The sequence below is a fragment of the Eschrichtius robustus genome, chromosome 3 (assembly GCF_028021215.1).
Source record: "Eschrichtius robustus isolate mEscRob2 chromosome 3, mEscRob2.pri, whole genome shotgun sequence".
NCBI classification, from domain to species: domain Eukaryota; kingdom Metazoa; phylum Chordata; class Mammalia; order Artiodactyla; family Eschrichtiidae; genus Eschrichtius; species Eschrichtius robustus.
In genome coordinates, this window is record NC_090826.1 from 158,136,632 (window position 1) to 158,164,580 (window position 27,949).

The following is a 27,949-nucleotide window of genomic DNA, read 5'->3' on the forward strand; positions in this document are numbered from 1 at the left end:
ATGCCCATGACTGGAGGACCTGGTATTCCCGCTTACAACTGGGACCCACCTGGCCAATACACAGGTGGTGCGGATGGAGGGCACAACATCTCACCGGTGCTGGGAGGTCCTGTGTCAATAACTGCCATCAGACTTGGAACCCATCTGTGCAGAGAACGGGGGGGGGGGGCATGGGGGAGAGCACCACATCTGCTGTGACTGGATACACTTCTGGTGCCACATTCATACAAAGCACCTGCCCCCCCACCCCGGTCAAAACCCAGGTGGTGCCATGGGGGATAGCACCATCCATATTTAGAGAGGAAGCTCTACTCTCAGGAAGGACACTGGGGTCCCCAAGTCAGGACACCCCTCTGACTTAGACGAGCCAGCATTGTGTTTGGAGGCTCCTGGTCAGGGCAGCTGTGCCTGTGCTCATAGGAGTCTGGCAGCCTCATAACCTGCCCAGGGCTTCATAGGAGCCATCAGCTAATTCCTTTCTTCTATGAAGAAACTCAACAAATGAAGAGCAGATCTTATTCTGCAAACTGTGTGTAACCATGAATGGACTTTGCCTCACTGGAAAGCGGCTCAGCCCCTTTAAGTGAAACTTAACCTCCTCTCTTCCTACAGCAAGCCGGAGGACCACACCTCAGGGGTGTGCAAGAGTGTGTGTGTGTGTGTGTGTGTGTGTGTGTGTGTGTTGGAGGGTGAGGAGCATATGAGCTCACTTCAGAACTACACCAGACTTGAGAAGTTCCAGTTAGGAGAATGGAAGAGAGCTGGCTGTATCATCCACTGTGCCATCCCTGGCTTGACTGTTAACTTGGCGGACCCAAGCTCCTGGCCAGTTTTCCCTAGACTTGGAACTGGCAGGATGCCCACTGCTGTTTTCAGATGCTTCCCCTCCCCCTATGCATTTGCCTCAATGGGCCCTTCTCTTTCCCAGCTTTATGTACGTATATATATGTCAATAAAACCTTGTTCATATTAATCTGCTTCTGTTTATGTGTCTTTACTCACTGACTCAGCTGTAGAGGAAGAACTGACATATGTGAGTGGTGATGTGTGAGCCAGACTTAAGACACCAAAATTTTGTGTCCCAGTGACTGGGATGTGGAATTAGGCACACATTATGGCTGCATGTGCTGACTCCTGAAATCTGTTTTCAGTGTAACGAGTGACAATCAGGAGGAACTAAGGTCCAGAGGAAGGAGAGATGGGGTGACTCACCCTGGCTTCTCTATATGTCTCTCTGTCCCCTCACCACTCCAACCACACTGGAGGCTAGAGAATCCCTGATGTGTGATAAGGAACCACACTTAATGATTGTACTTTTCAAAAATGTTGAAATGTCTTTTGGGGCATCTTTTTATTCAATTGAGACTTAGGCCAGTCAACTTCATATATTCCCTTTACACCCAGAGAAGACAGATTTGGCATCCAGGTCCATGTGTCTAGAGAAACAAAGGAAGAGTTCATACCTGCTCTGTAATTATTGAAAATTTAAGTTGACCTCAAATGTACCATGTTGCTTAAAATAGCAGAAAAGATCCTCTTTAATAACTGGCTTGGCTCTGAGCTAACCCACTAAAATATCAAATCACAAGAGTGACAATTGTGCCCAGTTCTGGCTGGCCCTAGAGTTCTACTGGGCCTCCACTAGGTTTAATAATGGCAAAATTCCTGAGTCTGTGCAGCCTATCTTCCAGTTGGAAGGGAGAACAGAAACCCATGTACATTATCTGGTAGGTTCGCCAGGAATAAATGCTATGGAGGTTAAGCAGTATATGGTGTGGTGAGATTGTGGGCAGAGAGGAGCAAGGCTTTCAACGTAAACGGTAGACAGGATAAGTCTTACTGGGAAGGTGGAATTTGAACAGTCTAGAGGGAGGCAGATGAGTCAGACATCTGAGGGAAAAGCATTCCAGATCATGGGAATAACCTCTGCAAGGCCCAGAGGAAGGATGCCAGTGTCCTCAGGGAAGAATTAGTAAATAATGTGGCTGGAATAGAGTCAGCAAGTAGGAGGGAGGGAAGGAGGAAAGGAGGACAGAGGAGATGTGTGTAGAATTCCCTGCATCACCATTTATTGACTGAGTGATCACAAACAGTTAATTCAACCTTCAAGTGTTTCAGTGAACTCAGTGCTTTTCCTATGGCCTATTGACCTCTCAAGAGTTTTGGAAGGATAAAATAATGTAGGGAAGTGACTTACAAGCCACTGTTACTGTTCTATACATAAGGATAGATGGATAGACAGGTAGATATAGACAGATACATAGATAGATACATAGACAGAGAGATAGACAGAGAGAGAGATAGAGATAGATAGATAGAGAGATAGACAGAGAGATAGAGAGATGGAGAGATAGACAGATAGATAGATAGATACACAGATAGATAGATAGATAGAGACATAGATAGATAGATAGGTAGAGATAGATAGAGAGATAGATAGATAGATAGACAGATAGAGAGATAGACAGAGACATAGATAGAGAGATAGATATAGATAGATACATAGACAGATAGATACAGAGATAGAGAGATAGAGAGAGAGAGAGAGAGATACATAGATAGATAGATAGATAGATAGATAGATAGATAGATAGATAGATAGATGATAGATAGATAGATAGATAAATAGAGTTAAGGACTGAATTTCTGTGCCCCCCCCAACCAAATTCATATGTTGAAACCCTATCCTCTTATGTATGATGAAATTAGGAGGTGGAGCCTTCAGGAGGTAATTAGGTTTAGAAGAGGTCATGAGGGTGAAGCTGCCATGATGTGATTAGTTCTTATAAGAAGAGGAAGATACACCAGAGCTTTCCCTCTCCACCATGTGAAGAGACAGCAAGAAGGTGGCTCTCTACAAGCCAAAAAAGGAGGACTCACCAGGAACTGGATTTGCCTTGATCTTGGACTTCCCAGACTCCAGAACTGTGTGAAACGTCTGTTGTTCAAGACACTCAGTCTATGATATTTTGTTATAGAAGCCTAAGCAGACTGATACAGATAGGTAAACAGGGAGATAATGATTGATAGATGATAGATAGATAGATAGATAGATAGATAGATAGATAGATAGATAGATAGATAGACATACATTCATACTCACCTCAGTGACAGATGGAGATACTGCACATATATGTATGCTTAATGAATTCCTTCTAAAGCTTTCACTTGGCAATTCAAATAGGAGATCCCCTTTTTAAAGGGAGCATAAAAGTGCTTACTTTTATGAAGTACACAGGTGGAAAAATATAACAGCCTAAAAATGCACAGCACTGAGCCTAGTGCAACATTTATGAGATTAGACCTGTAAAAACAAAGAACACCATCACAGAGAGGCTTCCAGACTCCTCCAGGCACCCAGGCGCCTGATTCATTTACTCTAAGTTGTTTGTTACGGTTCCAGAGGATCAAAACTCCTGCTCCCGAACCTTTTCTGTTCTGTTCTTTTTTAGATTCCATATATACGTGTTAGCATATGGTATTTGTTTTTCTCCTTCTGACTTACTTCACTCTGTATGACAGACTCTAGGTCCATCCACCTCACTACAAATAACTCAATTTCATTTCTTTTTATGGTTGAGTAATATTCCATTGTGTATATGTGCCACATCTTCTTTATCCATTCATCTGTCGATGGACACTTAGATTGCTTCCATGTCCTGGCTATTATAAATAGAGCTGCAATGAACACTGTGGTACATGACCCTTTTTGAATTATGGTTTTCTCAGGGTATATGCCCAGTAGTGAGATTGCTGGGGCAGGACAGGAATAAAGACACAGACATAGAGAATGGACTTGAGGGCACGGGGAGGGGGAAGGGGAAGCTGGGACAAAGTGAGAGAGTGGCATGGACATATATACACTCCCAAATGTAAAAGAGATAGCTAGTGGGAAGCAGCCGCATAGCACAGGGAGATCAGCTTAGGGCTTTCTGACCACCTAGAGGGGTGGGATAGGGAGGGTGGGAGGGAGACACAAGAGGGAGGGGATATGGGGATATATGTATATGTGTAGCTGATTCACTTTGTTATAAAGGAGAAACTAACACACCATTGTAAAGCAACTATACTCCAATAAAATGTTAAAATAAAAAACAAACTCCTGCTACCTGGCTTCAGAGAATCTCCTGCCCTTGTAGTCAGAACTGCCTCCCAGAAGCAGGGTTGATATCCAGGTTGCTTCTAATAGTTCCACACCTTCTCTCTGGGGTGCCTGGCAATATTATCAGGGACAATTTTTAATTTTAAAAACTCATACTTCTTGGCTTGTTATTTTTAAAAAATGGCCTTCAAAGCTGATAAGAACGATCCTGATAAGGAAAGCATTTAACAAATGTATGAGAGATTTAAAGATAATTTTGAATTTCATGTTTTGATGCATTTACACAGTTGAAGCTATTTCTAAATAAATTAAAGTATTTTTAATGAAAATAATACATGAACATGATAGCAACTCAAATAATACTGAAATTCAACCCGTCTAACCCCAGTTCCCCTCTCCAGAGACAGGTTTTCGCTACTTCAGTGTCACCCCCATAATTCTAAACATTATGTTTATCCTGCTATATCCATTTTAGATCCATTTTAACACCCTAACATGAAGGAGGAAGATAAACCCCTACCCCCACTACTACTCATCACTCTTCTTTTCCAATACATCATATTCATGTCATTACTCATGCTGCTTCTCTTTTGTAACTTCATGGAGTTTTGCTAGCTTCATTGATGGGAGAAGTGGTAGCATAGTAGCTAAAAGCACTGGATCTGGACATGGACCACATGGCTTGGAAGCTTTCTTCCTCAGTTAATTAGCTCTGCAATCCTGAGTAATTCATATAACCTTCCTGGGCCTCTGTTTCCTCACCTGTAAACCGAGGAAATGGATGATACCCATCGCACGGAGTTGCTCATGACGATGCAAATAATAATAAGGCATTTGCAGCCTTTAGTATCCAACACCCAGAAGCTCTCAAGAAATATTAGCTCTAGTATATAGCTATACTCTCAACTTTCTTATGGTATCAACTTTCCCCCTAATCTCATCATTTTCTTTCTGCCTGAGACTATTTGTGTCCCCACAGCTCTCTGTCTTTCCTCTCCCCTTGTACAGCTCACCTTCTGTCAATACCATGTTTGTTTCGTTTGTCTGTGCTGATCACATTTACATTTTCTTATGCAATCACAGCAAAGGGTCCTGTGTTTTATCTACAGGTTGACAACAAGGGTTGAAAACCAAGAAGTTATATTAACTATTTAAGTTTTGCTCAGTCCTGGGGACAAGAGTATGGTAGGACTGTATTTTCTTCTCTCTAGGTATGACGCCCCTACTTCTGTCCTTACTATCAATTATTTAAACTCATGCTATATTTTCGTTTGCTTTTGACTTCAACTATTATCTTCTCCCAAGATTTCATTACTTTTCCTAAAATTTGACCCACCTTCTTCTTTTTTTCTCCCTGCACTATTTGCCCATAATAAATTATTTTTTAAATTTTCAAATTCAATATTGTTTCCTTGGCTGGGTCCCATCCTGTGCCAGAACGCTTGTCCCTCCCCTACTCAGTTTGGAAGCTGTAAGACCAAAGTAAGGATAAGATCTTAAAAGAAAGGGGACCAACTTGCTTTTAGGCTAGGCCGGATGGTGGCCTCAAAGAACGAGTTTGGGAGTGTTCCTTCCTCTGCAATTTTTTGGAAGAGTTTGAGAAGGATAGGTGTTAGCTCTTCTCTAAATGTTTGATAGAATTCACCTGTGAAGCCATCTGGTCCTGCACTTTTGTTTGTTGGAAGATTTTTAATCACAGTTTCAATTTCATTACTTGTGATTGGTCTGTTCATATTTTCTGTTTCTTCCTGATTCAGTCTTGGAAGGTTATACCTTTCTAAGAATTTGTCCATTTCTTCCAGGTTGTCCATTTTATTGGCAAAAAGTTGCTTGTAGTAGTCTCTTAGGATGCTTTGTATTTCTGAGGTGTCTGTTGTAACTTCTCCTTTTTCATTTCTGATTTTATTGATTTGAGTCCTCTCCCTCTTTTTCTTGATGAGTCTGGGTAATGGCTTATCAATTTTGTTTATCTTCTCAAAGAACCAGCTTTTAGTTTTATTGATCTTTGCAATTGTTTTCTTTGTTTCTATTTCATTTATTTCTGCTCTGATCTTTATGATTTCTTTCCTTCTGCTAACTTTGGGTTTTGTTTGTTCTTCTTTCTCTAGTTTCTTTAGGTGTAAGATTAGATTGTTTACTTGAGATTTTTCTTGTTTCTTGAGGTAGGCTTGTATAGATATAAACTTCCCTCTTAGAACTGCTTTTGCTGCATCCCATAGGTTTTGGGTCGTCGTGTTTTCATTGTCATTTGTCTCTAGGTATTTTTTGAGTTCCTCTTTGACTTCTTCAGTGATCTCTTGGTTATTTAGTAACGTATTGTTTAGCCTCCATGTGTTTGTGTTTTTTACGTTTTTTCCCCTGTAATTCATTTCTAATCTCATAACGTTGTGGTCAGAAAAGATGCTTGATATGATTTCAATTTTCTTAACTTTACTGAGGCTTGATTTGTGACCCAAGATGTGATCTATCCTGGAGGATGTTCCGTGCACACTTGAGAAGAACGTGTAATCTGCTGTTTTCGGATGGAATGTCCTATAAATATCGATTAAATCTAGCTGGTCTATTGTGTCATTTAGAGCTTCTGTTTCCTTATTTATTTTCATTTTGGATGACCTGTCCATTGGTGTAAGTGAGGTGTTAAAGTCCCCCACTATGATTGTGTTACTGTCGATTTCCTCTTTTATAGCTGTTAGCAGTTGCCTTATGTATTGAGGTGCTCCTATGTTGGGTGCATATATATTTATAATTGTTATATCTTCTTCTTGGATTGATCCCTCGATCATTATGTAGTGTCCTTCCTTGTCTCTTGTAACATTCTTTATTTTAAAGTCTATTTTATCTGATATGAGTATAGCTACTCCAGCTTTCTTTTGATTTCCATTTGCATGGACTATCTTTTTCCATCCCCTCACTTTCAGTCTGTATGTGTTCCTAGGTCTAAAGTGGGTCTCTTGTAGACAGCACATATATGGGTCTTGTTTTTGTATCCATTCAGCAAGCCTGTGTCTTTTGGTTGGAGCATTTAATCCATTCACGTTTAAGGTAATTATCGATATGTATGTTCTATGACCATTTTCTTAATTGTTTTGGGTTTGTTTTTGTAGGTCCTTTTCTTGTCTTGTGTTTCCCACTTAGAGAAGTTCCTTTAGCATTTGTTGTAGAGCTGGTTTGGTGGTGCTGAATTCTCTTAGCTTTTGCTTGTCTGTAAAGCTTTTGATTTCTCCATCAAATCTGAATGAGATCCTTGCCGGGTAGAGTAATCTTGGTTGTAGGTTCTTCCCTTTCATCACTTTAAGTATATCATGCCACTCCCTGCTGGCTTGTAGAGTTTCTGCTGAGAAGTCAGCTGTTAACCTTATGGGAGTTCCCTTGTATGTTATTTGTCATTTTTCCCTTGCTGCTTTCAATAATTTTTCTTTGTCTTTAATTTTTGCCAATCTGATTACTATGTGTCTCAGCATGCTTCTCCTTGGGTTTATCCTCTATGGGACTCGCTGTCCTTCCTGGACGTGGGTGGCTATTTCCTTTCCCATGTTAGGGAAGTTTTCGACTATAATCTCTTCAAATATTTTCTCTGGTTCTTTCTCTCTCTCTTCTCCTTCTGGGACCCCTATAACACAAATGTTGTTGCATTTAATGTTGTCCCAGAGGTCTCTTATGCTGTCTTCATTTCTTTTCATTCTTTTTTCTTTAGTCTGTTCCACAGCAGTGAATTCCAGCATTCTGTCTTCCAGGTCACTTATCCGTTCTTCTGCCTCAGTTATTCTGCTATTGATTCCTTCTAGTGTAGTTTTCATTTCAGTTATTGTATTGTTCATCTCTGTTTGTTTGTTCTTTAAATCTTCTAGGTCTTTGTTAAACATTTCTTGCATCTTCTCGATCTTTGCCTCCATTCTTATTCTGAGGTCCTGTATCATCTTCACCATCATTATTCTGAATTCTTTTTCTGGTAGGTTGTCTATCTCCACTTCGTTGAGTTGTTTTTCTGGGGTTTTATCTTGTTCCTTCATCTGGTATATAGCCCTCTGCCTTTTCATTTTGTCTGTCTTTCTGTGAATGTGGTTTTTGTTCCACAGGCTGCAGGATTATAGTTTTTCTTGCTTCTGCTGTGTGCCCTCTGGTGGTTGAGGCTATCTAAGAGGCTTGATGGGAGGCTCTGATGGTGGGTAGAGCTGACTGTTGCTGTGGTGGTCAGAGCTCAGTAAAACTTTAATCCACCTGACTGTTGATGGGCGGGGTGGGTTCCCTCCCTGTTGGCTGTTTTGCCTGAGGCAACCCAACACTGGAGCCTACCTGGGCTCTTTGGTGGTGCTAATAACAGACTCTGGCAGGGCTCACACCAAGGAGTACTTCCCAGAACTTCCGCTGCCAGCGTCCCCGTCCCCACGGTGAAACAGAGCCACCCCCTGCCTCTGCAGGAGACCCTCCAACACTAGCAGGTAGGTCTGGTCCAGTCTCCCCCAGGGTCACTGCTCCATCCCCTGGGTCCCGATGCGCACACTATTGTGTGTGCGCCCTCCAAGAGTGGGGTCTCTGTTTCCCCCAGTCCCGTCGAAGTCCCGCAATCAATTCCCACTAGGCTTCAAAGTCTGATTCTCTATGAATTCCTCCTCCCGTTGCTGGACCCCCAGGTTGGGAAGCCCCACGTGGGGCTCAGAACCTTCACTCCAGTGGGTGGACTTCTGTGGTATAAGTGTTCGCCAGTCTGTGAGTCACCCACCCACCAGTTATGGGATTTGATTTTAATCTGATTGCGCCCCTCCTACCATCTCATTGTGGCTTCTCCTTTGTCTTTGGATGCGGGGTATCCTTTTTGGTGTGTTCCAGTGTCTTCCTGTCGATGACTGTCCAGCAGCTAGTTGTGATTCCGGTGTTCTCGCAAGAGGGAGTGAGATCATGTCCTTCTAGTCTGCCATCTCGGTTCCTTCCATTGTTTACATTTTTATTTTCTCTTCCTGTTGTCTATAAACATAATTCCACATAGCTTCAATATAATTTGCCATTCTTATCTTTTCATACTAAATTTAAATTTTATGATTCATAGTTATACTTTTTAACATTGGATTCAGAAGGTTTCATTGTGTTGGTCCATTTTTTAAATTGGTGAAAAATTGGAAATAACCTAAAATAAACTATTGTTAACATCTTCATAAATACAACTTTTCTTTTTCTACTTAAAGATGTATGTTTTTGATTCTCCATTAATCAACTTGCTTGGACAATAGTGTATTGAATAGAAGTTGTTAAGAGTGTTTATGAAGTAAAAAAAAAGCTTATGATTTGTCTGCCAATTGTTATTTCAAAGCAGTGATATTTTAATAATCAAAGAGTACATACAAAGAAGTTAAGATTTGTGGTATCACACTAATTACATATTATCATTAAAAATTTATATGATATGTAAAGCATTCTTAAAATAGCTAAGTTGCCTTTTGCTATAATATTAGAAGTGGAAATATATATAAATAAAACATGTATATGTAAAACATATTAGGAATTCTGTAATATTAGTACCTGGTGGTATATAATACGGCATCATGGAATGAGAATACAATTAAAAAAGTTTTTTTTTTTATTTAGCATGATTAAACAAAGTGGAAATGTAACTGAAGTATACAAGCTCATAGAGCTATTTTAAGAGTAATTTTATTTCTTGGGCTATTTTTTGTATTGGCCTCAGTTATTTGGAGACATAGAGGTAAGCCAAATCAATAGCTGGGTATATACTTAGATCCAGGTGAGTATAGGGGTAAGATAATGGTGTGAATTGTGTCACATTTATATTGTAATTATGTATGCCTAAAAAAGATGGGAACTTTTATTAGAAATTTTGTTTTTATCTCCTAACACGAAAAGTGTAATTAAAAAAATTTTTAATACAAATGTATTTGCATTAGTTTCTGAAAGTAAAGGAAGGGTATACACATACAAACCACATGCATACAGACATTTTTTTTGGAGGGTAGTTAAGTTAAAAAACAAAATAAAATAGCACAAAAAGAACTGAGCTCCTATATATTTTTAAGAGGCATGTTAAATCACACAGAATCATGTGGTGATTATCAATAAGCTACACTCTATGAAATATTTATCCTCTATTACCACATACACTCTATTTTACACTCCATCCTAATGCCGCTAAAATGTAGAAAGCAGCAGCATAGCACAGGGAGATCAGCTCGGTGCTTTGCGATGACCTAGAGGGGTGGGATAGGGAGGGTGGGAGGGAGGCTCAAGAGGGAGGGGATATGGGGACATGTGTATGCATATGGCTGATTTGCTTTGTTGTGCAACAGAAACTAACACAGAATTGTGAAGCAATTATACTCCAATAAAGATCTATTAAAATAAATAAATAAAATAACATGAAATATAGTAGATTTCAAGGATAAAAATAACCATTTTAACCTATGATGTTTGTTTTCAGTAAATTCAAATTAAATATTTAAATGTGAATTTTAATATATGGCTTGTTCTAAATAAAATATTAACACGTAGGTCTAGTTTTTGCAACCAAATATTCCATATAAAGATACTTGCCTCTTTACTACTGAAATATAGGATAAGTCTCCACATTTCACTCTTTTATCCAGTGGGTTTCATTTGTTTTTGTGTGTGTTTTCTATATGAAATCAAAGGAGCAGTGAAGGCTGACAGGCTTATAGGAGAGTAACATTGACTCACCTACCACCCAGCAACTTGCAGTCTTATAACTTTTACTGTTTTTACATAGAAAAATTCATCTTAAATTGAAATTTTGGTCCAATTCTGAAGATTCTGTTTGGCAGAAGTCATGGGTGTACCTGTGTTTTGCTATCCTTGAGATTCAGAAATGCCAAAGGTGTTCTAAGATTCAATAAACTTGAGTGTTTCTGCATGATACATAAAATGTATCATACCTTGGGATTTTTAAAAAATTTATTTTTCCATTTCTGCACATCTCAATACTTTTGTTTTAGTTAAAATAACTTGTTAGTGTAGAGAACTTATATTTTTAAAAAATGCTGGCTTATGTAAAACCTTTTTACGAAACGATCCTTTTTTTAATGGCCTTGGCATCATTGTCCAGTGCCTGTTTGATTCCTTTCAAACTGTACACTTTTGAGAGTTGCTCTGTAGACCTTTGGTGCATCTTGATTCCCTCTTTCGTGCTTTGTCAAACATAGGATCGGCCACAAGGAAACCTGTAAGTAATGGAAGGAAACACTCTCCTGGTAAAGAATGTTATGGTCCTGAACCTCTACCACCTGGTGGGTCTGGTTTCCTGCCGTGGCGTACTGCAGAACGTGCAAAAAGCAACAGGTAATGTGTTTGCATTCCCTGTCTTTTTCAGTCGTTCAGAATTCTTTATTTTGGAACTTCTATTACGTGGGCGGTCTCTGGTGCTTTCTATAGAGGAAAAAAGATAACTCACACATGGCTTCTGCCTAATGAGCCCTCTAAGGAAGTAAAACAAAAAGTAACTGGGAGTTTCAAGTTGTTTCTCAAGTGTCACAACAGAGGTAACCCCGTGGGAGTCATGAGGAGACTAAAATTATCTCCAATTGTGCAGGTGAGAAAAGTTTCACTAAAGGCAGGTGTAGTTGAGCCAAGCCCTACAGCACAGAAGTAGGAATTTGGATATGTACGAATGGGAAGAAAGACATTTTAGGCATGGGAAGTAGTTTAATGCAGAATGGATGAGAAATCTGCATTAGACCTATTCTAAATCAACTGGCTTATTAACTCAGTAAATCAGATTTAGTGAGTCAAACTAGCTTTAGCTGATTACTTATCCAGGGGATAGCTGTTCATAGTAATTTTTGTCATAGAACAGTAAATAAAATTGTTGAATTAGAGCTTTAGGCTTGCTAAGTGAAATAGATTGCTCTAGATGATTTTCAAGTGACTTACTTGGTAGTATTCATGAAATTGGGGGTTAACGATTGCTTAAGAAAACAAAGAGAATTGATTTTAAATAGTACTTGAAGGAGTTACTGTGTAAAGTATCTGTTCAGTAGCTCATGTTAAATGGATGTTTATAATCCCTATTGGACAACCAACTAATTTTTTGCAAATGGTAATGTGAATTGCTGTTGCATAAACTGTAGTGTTGAATCCCCAGTCTTGGCACTTGAGTTTAACAACTCTGTGGTTTCCTATCTTCTTGGTGAGACACTTAATCTCAGGTCCATCCTCATCACACAGAGTGGTAAATTAGAGAACGATTAATATCACCATTTAAAGAAGTGAGACTGAAATCTCAACCATCCTGAACATAGGAGCTGAAGGGGCCTCTCAGCAGTTCAGAGAGTTATCACCAAGCCAGTCGGCTGAATTCTGTTCAGTTTTCTCTGTAGCAGAGCCCTCCAGGTCCTTCTTTTGAGCTTATTTATTTTTATACACAATTCTGTAAGGATACTGTACATAATACTAAATAGTTGTATTAACTGGATTTAACTGGTGATGTATTTGCATCAAGATCTAACTTCGTTTTGTTGATATCTTTTTAGGGGCTTTCCATTCATCAGACTCGTGATGTATGTAGTCAGGTGCGTATTTATGATATGTAGGGGTTGAATTGGGAAAGGTGGGTGGTCATTCTTTTTGCTTTTTAAACTGACAGAGCCTGACAAGAAGCATTTCCCTCTCTGAAATAAATCCACGTAAAACTTGTCTGGTCGCTCTCCCAATGCAACTGTGTAGTTGTGTGGATTTCGCACACAACTGGCAGCCTTGTGGTTATGTCTGTAAACAAGGAAGCCTGTTCTCCAGTCTGCAGATCAGCTGTTACCCAGTGAAATGAACTTGACTGCCATTTCTGACCCCTCACATGGAGCTGTCATACTCAAGAATGTTCATATGTTTTCAAGAAATGTTGTTTGCAGGCTATATGTACAAATTCCTGATCTGAAAGCCAATATAAAGCAACATCTCCCAAACCTCTGCTCTCTCACCAAGGCCACACACATTCCTTCGCTTATGGCCTCATGGCAAGCTAGTACTGTCAGTATCAGATTCTCCTTCCCAGTGGTCTTGGGAGACTGCATAGTTGCTCTGTGAAAGGCACCACTGCTGAGATTGAGAGAAGAGCACCTTGGGTGTCAGTCCTGCCCTTGCATGCCCAGAGGGAGGGGTGTGGGCCTCGTCCTCCTGTTGGGAATTTCCTATGCTGCAGGTTTGCTGCTTGTTGTGAAAATGATGTCCTAGTGACTTGTCTTCTGCGTAGTTATATAATCCCAGCACACTTCTGTATGATCTGTAGACTTTTATGGGGTTCTGGCCAGGTGAGTTTTTAAATGTTTGGAAATGTCCTATGGAACAACATTGCAGTGGCAGTGAAGCTTGACAGGAGAATTGTATTACTGTTACCCTAGTTTTGGCTTAAGGGTGATGAGAAGATGAAATTTTTGATGGGTCAGTTTTAGTTGTGTATGTGTATGTGATTTATTGTTTAAAATTCTAACATCTGTTATTCACAGCTTAGATACGTTGACTTTCTGATTATTCATCAGTCCCTTTACTGATGTATTTTCCTCCGAAAAACTACATTTTCTTCCAGACTGTTTTCGTCTGATGGTAAAGAATAAATTTTTCATTTGCAGTATAAAGTTGATTTGAGAAAAAATGTTTACCTTGGCTCTTCACTTGGCTTCTGTGAAAGAAACTTAATAACATGGGCAATTCCCATTACTAATCCTAACCATGTACAACAGAGGTCTGTACAGTAACATAGCAAAAATAAGTTACTGTACTTTTACTTAGTCATTGCCTGTTTTAGACTAAGGAGCAGTGAGAGACATTTATGAATAATGATACCTCAGATCACTTTTGTTAAATGTCCTCTAATATGTGGATATTTGGTATCTGGCTTGTGTTATCTTTTATACAACCTTGTCTTCTTTCTTTGCACTTCAGTTTAACAACTCTGTGGTTTCCTATCTTCTTCTTGTGACACTCAGGTCCATCAGAATTTCCTGTGACTGTGACAGTAGAGAGTCCTTCCTCCTCACAAATTGAAGAGGTCGAAGATTCCTCAGAAAGTGTTCAGGAAGAGCCAGAGAAAATCAGTTTGAAACAAGAAGCATTGCAGGTACGAAGTTATCACTTTAAAGCTATAGAGAAGATTATTTTTCAAATGGAAGCCTGATTGCAACACTGCACAGCTTGAGTGAGGGTTCTGTTTTCTCCTCCCATCTGCATTGTATCCCCTTGAATGGTTCCTTAAGCTTAGACCAAGGTGAATGGTGGACATTTGAACTCTAAGAAATAAAAATCAAATCATGTCGCTAGTAATATAGTTTCCTTTCCTTAGAACCTTAGGATATTCGATTTAGGGAGAACCTTAGTGATCATAAGATAAAGAAATTGAGTTCTGAATGAATATAGTCAGCTGATTCAGTGCTCTTGTTTTACAAATGAGAAAACTGACAGTTCTAGTTGAACTCTCTTTTTATAAGAGGAAAATATGGCCTCATTTTAAATAAAAGTAAGGTTGAAAAATGTTTTGATGTTAATATTCTCCTTTCCTAAAATAAAAAACATCAAGAAGCTACATTATATTCCCTCATAAACCTGACATCTAATGTGATTCCATACTTTTGTTTGTACGGACAGAAAAGAAAAATTGATTTTCATAAGAAACTTTTGCACCTCACAAATAATATATTTGTTTTATTTCAACTTTAATGCAGAGCTGAACATTTCTAGTAAATAAGGGAATACCATTTGGGGGAACCTTGTCTTTGTGCTACAAAGTCCATGCTTAATTTTTTAAAATTATTTAATAGGATTCTCTTTTCGTATGAAACATGAAACTTGACAGGTTTCAGAACTAATTATCCCCTTATTGTCGGACTATGGTAATTACTCTTTGATTTTCAAAAGAGAAAGTTAGATTTTTATGTTTTCAATTAAAATTAATGATAATATAGAGAAATTTTAAGAAAACTTAGAAAATTATGCAATGTTACAGTAGGAGAAATCTATAGTTCATGTAGAGTTACCCCCTTTCGTTTTATAAATGAGCACCTACAATTTGTAGCACGTAAGTGGTTTCTTAGTAAATTGCAGAGTACGACAAGACCCTAGAGCATCTAACCCGCATTCCTTGTCATTTTAGATGCGTTGTATTCGTTTCCTTCATGAGTAGAACTGGAGATTGTATTTCTAAAAGCAGTGATAGACTGGGGAAGAGACCAAGACCTTTAAACACTGGGATCACAGAATAGCAGATTCAGAATGCACTGAGAACACTTGCAGCTCTTCTCCGTTTTGACAAGACACTACAAGGATGGTGTCAAAGTGTTTAAGTACATAAGCCAACAACAGTCAAGAGATTTCAACATAGTTTTGAAAGACGGAAGACAAGTGGAAGAGTGTGAAACTGAAGCAGTAGAACAGAGGAAAAGCATCACCTAGAATATGCACAGGGACCACCTGCAACTGAGGAGGATTCTGACCCCACCTGCAGAAGTAGCTTCATGCTTTGATGCGCATGTAGGAGAGAGGGTGGAGTTAGTTAAAAGTGTGACTGAAATAGGGGAGCTCATTGAAGGGTTGTGTTTGGAGGAGTGGACTCCCAGCCCCGCCCTCACGCTCCTGAAATGAGATGATTTCATTTTGAAAACAGTGAAACTGGGGAGAACTAGGGCAGCTAGTGTGAGTTTTTACACCCTAGAAAAGAGTGTTTGGGGGGGATCCTATTACAGTCACTCCCCACTTCTTCCTGCATAAGAAGCCAATCAATCGTTGACTTCAGGGAGCTTTCTGCGCTCATTCTTAAATAGAAAATAACTGTCATTTGCCTGATAGTTGAGTAAAGCTTACAACGTGAGAGAGGGGGAAAAGAGAGAAAACATATCCTGGTAGGACCGGGGACAATTTAGGGAACAAAATAGTTTAAGCAAAAACCCTAATTAGTATCCTGAGAGAGGTTTAAAAAGAGCTAGCAACTATAAAATAAGGCTAGGGTGTTAAATAAAAAGAGAATGGTCAGAAAGCAAGAGAGGTGTCTTGGAAATGAAAATATGGTTGCTGAAATAAATTCAGTAGGAATTTAAAAAATTTCTCAGTATCTAAAAAAGAATGACACATGGAAAATGTGATAGCAATATGTTAGAGAGGCTGCATCTGGGAGATCCAACATGTTACTATTAGAAACTCCAGACCCAGACAAAAAATGGAGGGAAGCTGTCAAAGGGCAACAAAATTCCCCATAGCTGAAAGTAGACATCAGGCCTCAGACTGAAAATAGTTACTCAAGTTTTGAGCAAGATGAACAAGAATAGACTCATACATAGGCACCCTTCATTGTGAAATTTTAAAATACTGAAAAAATAAATTAAAATAGATTGGGCTTCCCTGGTGGCGCAGTGGTTAAGAATCTGCCTGCCAATGCAGGGGACATGGGTTCCATTCCTGGTCCGGGAAGATCCCACATGCCGCGGAACAACTAAGCCCATGTGCCACAACTACTGTGCCCGCATGCCTCAACTACTGAAGCCTGCACGCCTAGAGCCTGTGCTCTGCAACAGTAGAAGCCACTGCAATGAGAAGCCCGTGCACCGCAACGAAGAGTAGCCCCCGTTCACTGCAACTAGAGAAAGCCCGCGCAGCAATGAATACCCAATGCAGCCAAAAATTAATAAATTAATTAATTAAAAGAAAAATAGAATAAAATACTGAGAGGATACATCCATTCCAGAGAGAAAAATACTGGTCACCTAAAAAAAAAAAAGTTAAAATCTGACTTTATCATAGTTGTCATCAGCACCATGGATGCTGGAAGGTATTAGAAAGATACCTCCAAATTTTTCCAGCACATAATTTTCACCCTAGGGTTTTGTATCCAGCCAAACTATCAGTCATAAGTGGAGGCTGAATGAGATATTTTGTACACAAAGAAATTTGAAAAATTTACCTCCTGTGCTACACCTTAAGCTATTTATAGAAATAATCCAGCAAAATGAGGCAATAAACCAAGAAAGAAGATAATAGGGAATTCAGTGCAGAGAGCAGCTAGTCTAGATTGGAGAGGCTTCTATTGATTGTGTGATTGAGAGCTTAGAAACACCTTGAGGCATATTGTACTTACTAGGTATTAGGCACTGTTGGAAGGGAGGAGGGAGAAGAAGAGGAGAAGGAACTTGAAGTCCAGAGGAGAAAAGGCTATACTGACATAAACATGAAGCAAACTAAACTATGGTTGATTTTTCACCTACTACTGGTGAGGAAGAGAAGAATCCACTTAAACTTGACACTATAGATGCCCCCGTTTTCAGTGACACACAGGGGTAATGACCACCTATCTAATTTGTTGTCCAAACCAGAACTTGTCCAAACTCCTTACACTTCAATAGTGTAAGGAGGCGCTCTAATGCTGTAATATCAGGACAACAGGTATAAACTGGAACAGCCCAAGGCGGCTTGGGGTATGTGGTCACCCTGCACAAGGGCAGTGACACTGACACAGTATGGAACGAGGTGTAGTCAATACACAGAGACACAGTACATCTTCAGTGGGCAATATTAATTTAAATGTAATAATGGCAATACTGTCTTGGTTTGCAGCTTTTATTGTCAACTTGCACGTAATAACAAATAACTAACCTAAACTATACTTAGTATGTATTAGTATTAACTTGGTATGTACTGAAATGTATTGTGTACTAGTATGTACTTAGTATATGTTAGGCTCTAAGTGTTTTTGCTTATATTAACTCATTTAATCCTCTGAATAGCCTTATGAGGTTGGTGCTAATATCATTCCCACTTTTGAGAAAAGGATGCTAAGACAGGGAAGGAACTTGCCCAGGCTGTACCAAATTTAGGGTTGGATCGAGGCTTTGAGTTTAGGCTCTCTGCCTGTTCTCTTAAACCTTACTCCCTACTGACTCTCAAATGACAGAAGACTTAACTGCACATAGAACAGAATATAAATTTCAACTTTGACAACGTAAAAGCTAGGTTTGGAAGGTAGACAGGAGGTAGAAAAAAAGGAAGATGGTATGAATGTCCTCATTTTACAAAGTGTGACATTGAGAGAGTTTATAGTGGATCAACAATGTAGGTTTTTAAGTGTATCACTACAAGTCAAAGAGATCATGAGCAGTGGAATAACTAATGATGACATAACTTTACTGAGCAGTGTGGACATAGGAAAGAGTGTAAAGGAACTAAACCCTTACTTAGTAAATCAGAAAGTGAACAGATAATGCCTCAAGTTTAGTCAGAAAATAGTCATGTAAGAGTATTACTTGGAAATGGAGGAGAATTCAAAATAACAATAGTTGGACCTCCCTGGTGGCGCAGTGGTTAAGAATCTGCCTGCCGAGGCAGGGGACACAGGTTCGAGCCCTGGTCCAGGAAGATCCCACATGCCGCGGAGCAATGAAGCCCGTGCGCCACAACTACGGAGCCTGCGCTCTAGAGCCTGCGAGCCACAACTACTGAGCCCACGTGCCACAGCTACTGAAGCCCTCGTGCCGAGATCCTGTGCTCCACGACAAGAGAAGCCACTGCAACGAAGTGTAGCCCCCGCTCGCCGCAACTAGAGAAAGCCTACACGCAGCAACGAAGACCCAACACAGCCAAAAATAAATAAGTAATAATTTAAAAAATAAGAATAAAAAATAACAATAGTTGACGTCAACCTCATAAAAAAGGAAATCCAAACAGCCAGTAAACACAGAAAAGTATACGACTTCATTAAGTAATAAGAGAAAAGTGAGTCAAAACCAATGAAACTACATGCCAATCAGATTGACAAATACATAAATAAAGTCTGGTAGTATCAGGTATTGTAGACCTGGAGTACTATGGGAATCTTCTACCCTGCTTATACTGGAGTATAAATCGACACAACTACTTTGGAAAGCATTTAGCACTCTCCATCAACTGAAGGTATATAAATAGCCTGTGACCCAGCAGCCCTCACCCCCGCCCTGTGTAAATGCACCAGAATAACCGGTACAGCAGGATTCCTGTCCATGATTTGCATTAGCACAAACTGAAAACAACCCAAATGTCCATTAAGAGTCAAAAATTAAATAAATTATGTGTATTCATACAGTGGGAAAACTATCAAGCAATAAAACTGAATGAACTAGAGCTACAGGCTGCAATGTGGATGAATCTGTTAAACCAATGTTGAGTGAAAGAAATAAGATAGAAAAGACTTCATATACTATGATCCTCTACATAAAGTTAGATGTTGACAAAACTAAACTCTTTTGTTAGGGATGCATGCAGGTTAAAGGAAATGATTTTCAGAAATGAGGATGGTGTTTAACCGGGAAGAGGGAAGGAGCTTGTGATGAGAAAACGATATGGGGGGTTTTTGAGATGCTGACAAGTATCAATACTTTCAGATTCGAGTAGTGGTTATGTAAGTATTCTCTTTTGATTTGTCACATTGACAGTTTTGTCCTGTGCACTTCTCAGTACACATATCGTATTTTACAATTAAAAACCTGTGTACAGAATCGGTCGCTTCTTGAGTGCTGGATGTGGGAGTGGGATGAGACTATTTCATTTTAAGCCCTTCACTACTGCTTGCGTTCACATGTTCATTCATTCAGCATTAATTGAACATATGCTGTGTACCAAGCACTCTTCTAATTTTACATGTGTTTTAACTCATGTAATCCTCACAAGAGCTCTGTGATATGGGAGCTTATCTCCATTTTATAGATGGGGAAGTTGAGGCCTAGAGTTATAGAACTTGTCCAAGGTTATATAGCTAATGGGTAGTGCCAGGCCCATTTGCCTCAGAGAATCTGAACTTTTACAATATAATATAAAAGAGAAATTTAATTACTAACTATAAGCCAAAAAATTGCACATTAAAGAAGATGACAAGTTTTCATCTATCCAGTTAGAGAAAAACACACAGTCTGTCTTTCACACACGTACATCTTGTATTGGCAGGGATTTTCCTTATTAAGCAATTATTTATTGACCGTCTACGTTGTGCTAGGCACAGGTGCTGGGGATAAACACTTAATAAAATACACCCCCTATCTTCAAATAACTTGCACTCTAGGTGAGGAAGTTATAGTAGAGGTTATATACCAAGTGATACATCGCTGATGGCAGTATAAAATCTCAGAAACCTTTTGGAAAGCGGTTTGGAGATAGGTACCTCAGAGCCTTAAAAATATTCATTTGCTTTGATCTCAAACTCATTTTTCTGGATTTATTGTAAGAATGTTATTCTCAATATGGAAAAAAGCCTTCATGCATAAAAACGGTTATTTTGTCTTATAATATAGAAAAGTTGGCAAGAATTTAAATGTGTAACATGGTTAACCAGTAAACCCGCTCAGTGCAATATTTTGTAGCCCACAAAAAAAAAATCAAGGTTATGAATCCCCTGATTCAATGAGAAATGATTGATTTCAATGTTAAGTGGAGAAAAGTTGAACATAAAATTTGATATCCTATATGATGGGAGCTTTGTCCCAGAAAAATCACCCTAGCCAGTGTACAGAAGGGAGGAAGGAGAGCAGATGACAGGAAGGAAAATTATTCCAAAGCCTTATCATTAGTCTTACTTAAGTAATAGAATATCAAGCAATTTTACTTTCTAACTTTTTTGGTTCCATATTTCCACGTAAGGGACATGAATTATTAATACTTTGTAGGAGAGGGGTACACTTTTTCACAAAAATTTCACACTGTGTTCTAATTCCCTCCATTAGAGGGAGAAACTATTTCATGTAATTGCACTTTGATGTGCTATTTAGAACCAGTCAGGAATTTTAGTCTACTTTCCTCTGACTGTGGTGAGGGTTTTTTGTTTGTTTGCTTATTTGTTTAGAATTTCTTTGAAATCAGTTTTAGAAGACTGATTAAACCATTATGTTAAAAGTAGAGGAATTTTGCAATTTTTTTCCCTTTTTTCCCATTGAAAACTTGACTGGCTTTAGTTATGAAACATTAAAGAATTTGAAGTTCTTAGACTCTCAATTTTTTAAACATGTTCTGAATATAAAAATATATGTTCATTGAGCAAATCTTTGAAAACAGTGAACAACTTATTGAAGGAAATAGAAGCCACCTCTGCATGTACACACACCTAATCTGCTCTTTTGTCGTAAAAAAGTATCAAAAATATTTTGCCATGTCACTAAATACTCTTCTACATCAGAGAGTTTGATTAAGCTTATGCATCATCTCCCAGGAGAAACGCACAGATATATTTTGAACGTAGAACTCCTGAAGCCCGTTCATTAACTCTGGTTGAGACCTCTTGTCGTTCTTTTCTTAGTGGCTTCACAGCACGTTCCTTCATAAGGTGAGCTATTTTTATTGAAACCAATCCCAATTTGGAGGCTCTTAGCTTTCTTCTAGGGTTTGGTTATAAACAATCTTATGACATCATGTTGGTAGATAAATCTTTGCCCACATCTTTGATTTTCTTAGGGTAAACTCCTGATGTAGGACTGTTGTTAGGTACCAAAAGCTACTCTCCAGAAAGTGATACCAGTTCCTCTCCCAATGATGGCATATAATAGAGTTCCTCATTCTTTAAGTGATTGTTCAAAGCAGTTAAAATGTATAAATATACCTTACTGTTGTCATAAGTATAGGTATTCTGACTGTTTATCGCTGCATAAGAAACCACCCCGAAACAGTGGCCCGAAACAATGACAATCATTTATTTTGTCCACGAACCTGGAGGTTGAGTAGAATATTAATTCTTTTACTACACTCTCACTGACTGAAAACAATACCTATTTGACTAGCTCACAGTTCTGCTGGTCAGAAGTCCAGGCACAGCGTGACTAGGTTTCCTGCTCAGATACACACGGGAACATGTGGGTTCCCTCCTGAGAGTGTTAAAGCACGTGAAATTTAAGTGTAAACATTGAGCCCCAAACGTTGGATGTTCACCATAGTTTGTGTGGGTCACAGAGCTGAAATCAAGATGTCAGTCTGGCTGTGTTAGCATCCAGAGGCTCTGGGAAAGAATGCCTCCAAGCTTCTTCGGCTTGTTGGCATAATTCAGATTCTGCAGTTGCAGGACAGAGGTCCCCATTTCCTTGCTGGCTGTCAGTCGGGGGACGGTCTCAGCTCCTAGAGGCCTCTCGCTTGCCTTCCCTGCCGCAGCATTGGACTTCTTCAGAGCCAGCAATGGAGAGTCTCCCTCTTGTCCCTTTTGTACTTCAATTCAGGAAGAGTTCAAGTCCTTTTCATGGGGTGCCTGAGTAGGTCACATCCACCTAGAATAATCTCCCTATCTTAAAAAATCAACTGATTTTGAATCTTAATTCCGTCTGCAAAATCCCTTCACTACAGCACCCAGATTTAGGGTTTGATTGTTTAAGTGGAAGGTTTGTGTACTTCAGTAAGTAAGAGTCTTAGGAGCTCTGTTAGAATTCTGCCTATTGCAAGCAGTGCCCCCACTTCAAGGACCGAAGTGTCTTAGTTCCTAAAACTCCTAAGAGAGTTTATCAGTGTTCATTTTATTTGATTGACCTTGGTGAGTGGGAAGACTACCACCTCCGTGAACAGGAACAGCACCCAGCTTCCTGAGTCCACAGTGTGGCTCTTGCTACTTAGTGGTGTCACCTCGGCTGTGCTGCTCTACTTCTCTGCCTCTGTTTCCCTCATCTGTAAAATAACATGGAGTTAGTGATTGTTCTTTCCTCGTAGGGTTTTTTTAAAATAAATTATTTTATTTATTTTTGGCTGCGCTGGGTGTTTGATACTGCTCACGGGCTTTCTCTAGTTGCGTCGAGCAGGGGCTACTCTTCCTAGTGGTGTGCGGGCTTCTCATTGCGGTGGTTTCTCTTGTTGCGGAGCACGGGCTCTAGGCACGCAGGCTTCAGTGGTTGTGACACGGGGGCTCTAGAGCGTAGGCTCAGTGGTCGTGGCGCACGGGCTTGGTTGCTCCGCGGCACGTGGGATCTTCCCGGACCAGGGCTCGAACCCGTGTCCCCTGCACTGGCAGGCGGATTCTTAACCACTGCGCCTCCAGGGAAGCCCCCCTTTTAGGGTTTTGATGATTAGATTATTTAATGCCCAGGGAACTCCAGGAACAGTGCTTGACTGTAAATTGCTTTAAAAGTGATTACTTTTTAAAAAAATGCTTTTGAATCTGCAATTATGCAATTCACGTATATTAAGCATGTTCATTAATAGGATTTCCTACTATAAAGAGACCCACAAATAAAAATAGAAGTTTTCTTTCTTGGTCTTAACTATTTATTTCTGACTTGCTATGTTATACGCATATGCCTTTTATGGTGGGCTGCCACAAATTTATGTTGGAAAAAGTGGAATTTAAATAAATCTTTACTATGCTAATTTGATAGATTTTGATAATTTATTTCACTAGCATGCTATGATATTACCAGTAGCAGACTAAAACCTGAGCTCACTTCTGGCTCTGCCCCTAAATCCTGATGAGTCCTATAGCTGGAAAGGCTTTTGGATATTATACTACGAATTAGTTATAATATTTACTCTGTTTGTTTAGGAAAAACTGGAGGAGTGCCTAAAGCAGTTAAAGGAGGAAAGAGTAATAAGACTTAAGGCTGATAAATGAGTCAATGAGGCAAACAATTTCTAATACTTTTGAGAGTGTTTTCGTTTTATTTTGATTTGATTTTAAGCCATACACACATAGTTTGTAAACTTTAAAACTGTAATATGTTGCAAATTGGTTGTATCATATGGACTTTTGCATTTACTGGTATTTAGTGATCATATGATCTATAGTCCAGAAAGCATGTTTTTAAAAATGTGAAAATCTCATTTTGTGTGTGTGTGTGTGCTTTCATATGACACTAGCTTATTTTCTGTTCATGATTCTTTGATTCAAGAAAGCACTTTTTGTGCATATACTGTATATACAGTAGCATAAAAGACATGATGAGACTCTCCTGGCAATGAATTAGGAAAGTGAATCATTTAAATAAATTTAAGATATTGGAAAACTTGTACGAATGCAATGCAAGATAAAAATATATACTATAAGAATTACATTAGGTAATGTGCATGAAAGCAGGACATAATCTAAAAAGTTCCATCTAAATATACTTTATCATAGGTTGAACGTAGGGAGGAATTTTTCAAAGTGCATCCATTGGATTGGCGGACACTCATTCAATAAGTGTTGAGCACCTGCTGATATAAGGCAAAAGGGGCATCATGAACATAACAGCCTTTCTGAGAAATACTAGAGTTGAGCTTATAGGGGTTTTAAGTGCATAGGTGATGAGCGGAAGGGGAAGAGTGCACGGGAGTGAATATTTTCAAGAAGCCAAAGAAAATATTGGTGATCGTACATTTAATAAATTGGGTTGGGTATGATTTAGGACTTTTAAACGTAAGCATTAGATAGTTTGCTCACTAAAGTTAATTCTTAACATTCAGCAGAGTTGTAATACGTTTTGTTCAAATCAGATTCTATAATTCACTTTCTAATTTAAGGGAAACTTAAAGCAGGTAATTTTCTAATGTGGAATGAGGCTCCATTATGAATTTAACCAGTTAGAAATGTGATCTTTTGTGAAAGATCATTAATAAAACGATAACTTTGGTTTATTTATGTACCAGCTAAGTGTTATATAGGAAACTTTGTTGGGTGCCTGGGGGTTTTGGTTATCATGTGATATGGTCTCTGTCTTTACTGGTGGCGAGTTAGGTTAATTACAGATTAATTACATTTTGAGTGTTTTAGTTTTGTTCCTTGAAACTAGACAAGACTACTTTTGATGACATTGAGAAAAAAGCATGTCAGACATTTTCAGTCTGCTTTTATAGCTGGAACATGAAAATGCCCAGTTAAGAAATATAAAATTCTCTTTGTCTGAAGGCCTTCATGCCCACTCATTGACAAGCATGATCCTGGATGATGAAGGTGTTTTGGGCAGCACTGAGAATTCTTTTCAGAAGTTCCATGCTTTCTTGGATCTCCTTAAAGATGCTGGGTTAGTTCATTTCTCTTCATGGCATTCTTCTCTTTGCGACTATAACGGTAGTTTGCTGAGGAACTGGAGCGATTTTCATCACTTACATGGCCATATTTAGCCAAATTTAGTGTAATTATAGGTAATATAGTTGACGTTTTAAAATGAGGAATTAAATTTTTTAAGAAATGCAAATAGGGCAGCCTGCTTTGGTAGAGTGGGGAGCCCATTATAAAAGAGTAACCTGTAGACAGAGTAATTAGTAGGTATAGTTTTTTGTGAAGACTAAATTGAAGGCAGTTTCCATTGAAAATATTTGGGAATGGATAAGAATTTTCCTATCTTTCATTTATTTTGCTTGTTTGATAAGTTTGAATTAAAGTTATTTTTGTCTTAGACATAAAAATTATTATTAATCTTCAGGGAAGATATAGGTCAGTGGTTCTCAACCGGGAGCAATTTTGCTGAAAGAGGGAAGTAGAGATTGATAGTTGATGGAGTGGTGTTTTGTCAGTGAATGAATTGGTGTTGGGAAGGAAGGAACAAACACATTCTTGGAAACTGGAGGAAAGGTGGTGAAGAAGTGTGGGAATGGAGGTGTGACAGGCAGTGGACGAGGTGCATGGTACTTGTTGAAGCTGCTAGTGAGACAGTGGGATGTCTCCTAGAGGCTGAATCTGGAAAGGGCTGAGAATTTGGGGGAGAGAGAGGCTTGTAGTCTGGAGTAGGATGTTGGCTTTTAAAAATTTAGAAGTATTTCATGATTGTGGGTCTGGGGAAATCTAAACTGCTCTTATGTGATTATAATAACCTTTGTCTTTTCTCCTTTCCTCCTCTGGTCCAGGCTTGGGCAGCTGGCCACAGTGGCTGGTATAGATCAGTCAGATTTTCATTTACTAGGTCGTCCCCAGATGAATTCTACTGTTAGTAGTCCACCTAAAGAAGAAAAGAAGGCACTTGAAGAAGAAAAATCAGAATCAAAGCAGAGTGCCCCAGTACAAATGCAGAATCTCCAAGTAAGTGGACAGGACAGCACTTAATGATTCTAAGAGTGATTAGCAAAAAGGAAATGACCAAGTCAGAGAGAAAATAATAATGGTCAGTCTCTAATAGTTCACATGCTCGGGAGCTAGAGGACTGTGGAGTCCTCTCCAAATCTGAGATTAGTAAATGTGGGCCCATTTCATGATACTGTATTGTTGTACATAAGAAAACTGGAAGTTCTTTAGAAAATTTATGAGTTAAAGCAAACTCTCCTGAATGAAGAAAGAAAACATTACAGAAAATATTCCAAATTTTAAATTCTATACATGTCTATTCTATTCATATTTTATCTAGGTTTCTATTTGTATGCAGCTTACAATGAAGGAACACTAATGAAGGTACACGTATTGACAGAATTTTTAAAATAAGTAATCTTGACATAGCTAATACGTAAGATATTATAGTGACTCACCTGGTCATGGGAATGGGAGGGGAAACATGTCAGCTTTTCCTCTAGCGTTACTTGGCGCCCCCTCCACCCACCTCAGCCAATCTCAGACTGGTCTTGGGAACTGACAGCTTGAGAACACAGTCTGGTCACAAACTATATACTGTTTACATGTGCCTGGAGGATAGAAAAGAAATTAATTTTCTTACAGAGTAGGGTTTCATTTTTAGTGAGGGAAAGGAAATGGGTAATAACTACCCCAATCACCAAAGTCTGAAAATGTAGCGGACATAGCCTTGGATATAGCTAGGTTAAGTTGAGAATCACTTGGCAAGATATAATTAGAAAAAAACTGGCTCTGAAATCTTCTGAATAATCAATTACTGTGTTAATAATAAGATCACAGAATAACATTGACGTTTTGAACTCTACTTTTTAATGGTTGGCTTTGTTCATCACTGAATTTTTGTTTTGTCTTTTGTCTTTCCCTCCAGTTTCAGAAAATTACAGGTGATGCTGGGCTTCCTTTGCCTCTCGACTCCTTCCATGTCCCAGTCTCTACTCAGGAGGCCTTAGAAACTTCCAAAGACAACCTGGGGGTCCCAGTCACAGAGCAGCAGCAGGAGTCTTTTGAAGATTTCATTGCTAGAACATGTTCTCCCTTCAGCAGACGTCATTTCTGGAACTGGAAGTCAAAGAAAAGAAGAGGAATTATCTAGAAATAGCAGGTCTTCTTCAGAGAAAATGAGCAAAGCAGGTGAATACACCAAAAACTACTCTGCTCAGAAACAACCTGGGAAGGACCTGCATTCCTGCTCTGACTCACCTGTAAAGCAGAAAAGTAAAGGAATTGGGCAAAAGAATTCTTTGGTTAATAAAGCAATTAAAAGTGAGTCTTTGAAAAAACACATTTCTGTGAAGAAAGAGAGTAGAATAGTGACTGTTTCATCAAAGACAACTAAAAGTAAACTCAGTCTACTAGAACATTCTGAAAGTGATACTCTTGGATCTGATTGTGAATTTTAAGAAAGCATCCATACTCTATCACGCCTAACATAGGACTAAATCTTTTAAAATTATGTTTTTGCCTTCAAATTTTAATAAACTAGTTATGTTTTTATTATAGCATATGGTGTTTTCAATTACTTGACTGGAAGCCATTAGAGAAAGATTTATCTATACTTTTTTATGATAATGAAAGTTTTGGTGTATTTTTCCTTGTGACACTTTGCACCATTCATTCAGCTAGTGTTTTCTGAGGTCTTCATATGTACGGTACTTTTCTGGGTGCCATTGCTTTCAGCAGTGAACAAAATAAAGCCTTTACTCTCCTGGAACTAGCACTCTGTGGTGGGAGAAAACATAAACAACAAAACAGGGTAAGGGGTAAAAAGAGATGGGAATAATAAATGGAATAGTTTTACCATTTGGTTAAATGTCAAACTATTATAAATCACATGGCCAGAAGCCATTGACGTATTTTAATTCACAATAACCAGAGAGCCTCAAACATTT

At 38.9% G+C, this 27,949-nt stretch overlaps 1 pseudogene; it reads left to right on the forward strand.

Moving 5' to 3' along the window:
• LOC137760750 (centrosomal protein of 78 kDa-like) lies at nucleotides 1–27,493 on the forward strand (annotated as a pseudogene).
• The last annotated feature ends 456 nt before the right edge of the window (nucleotides 27,494–27,949 follow it).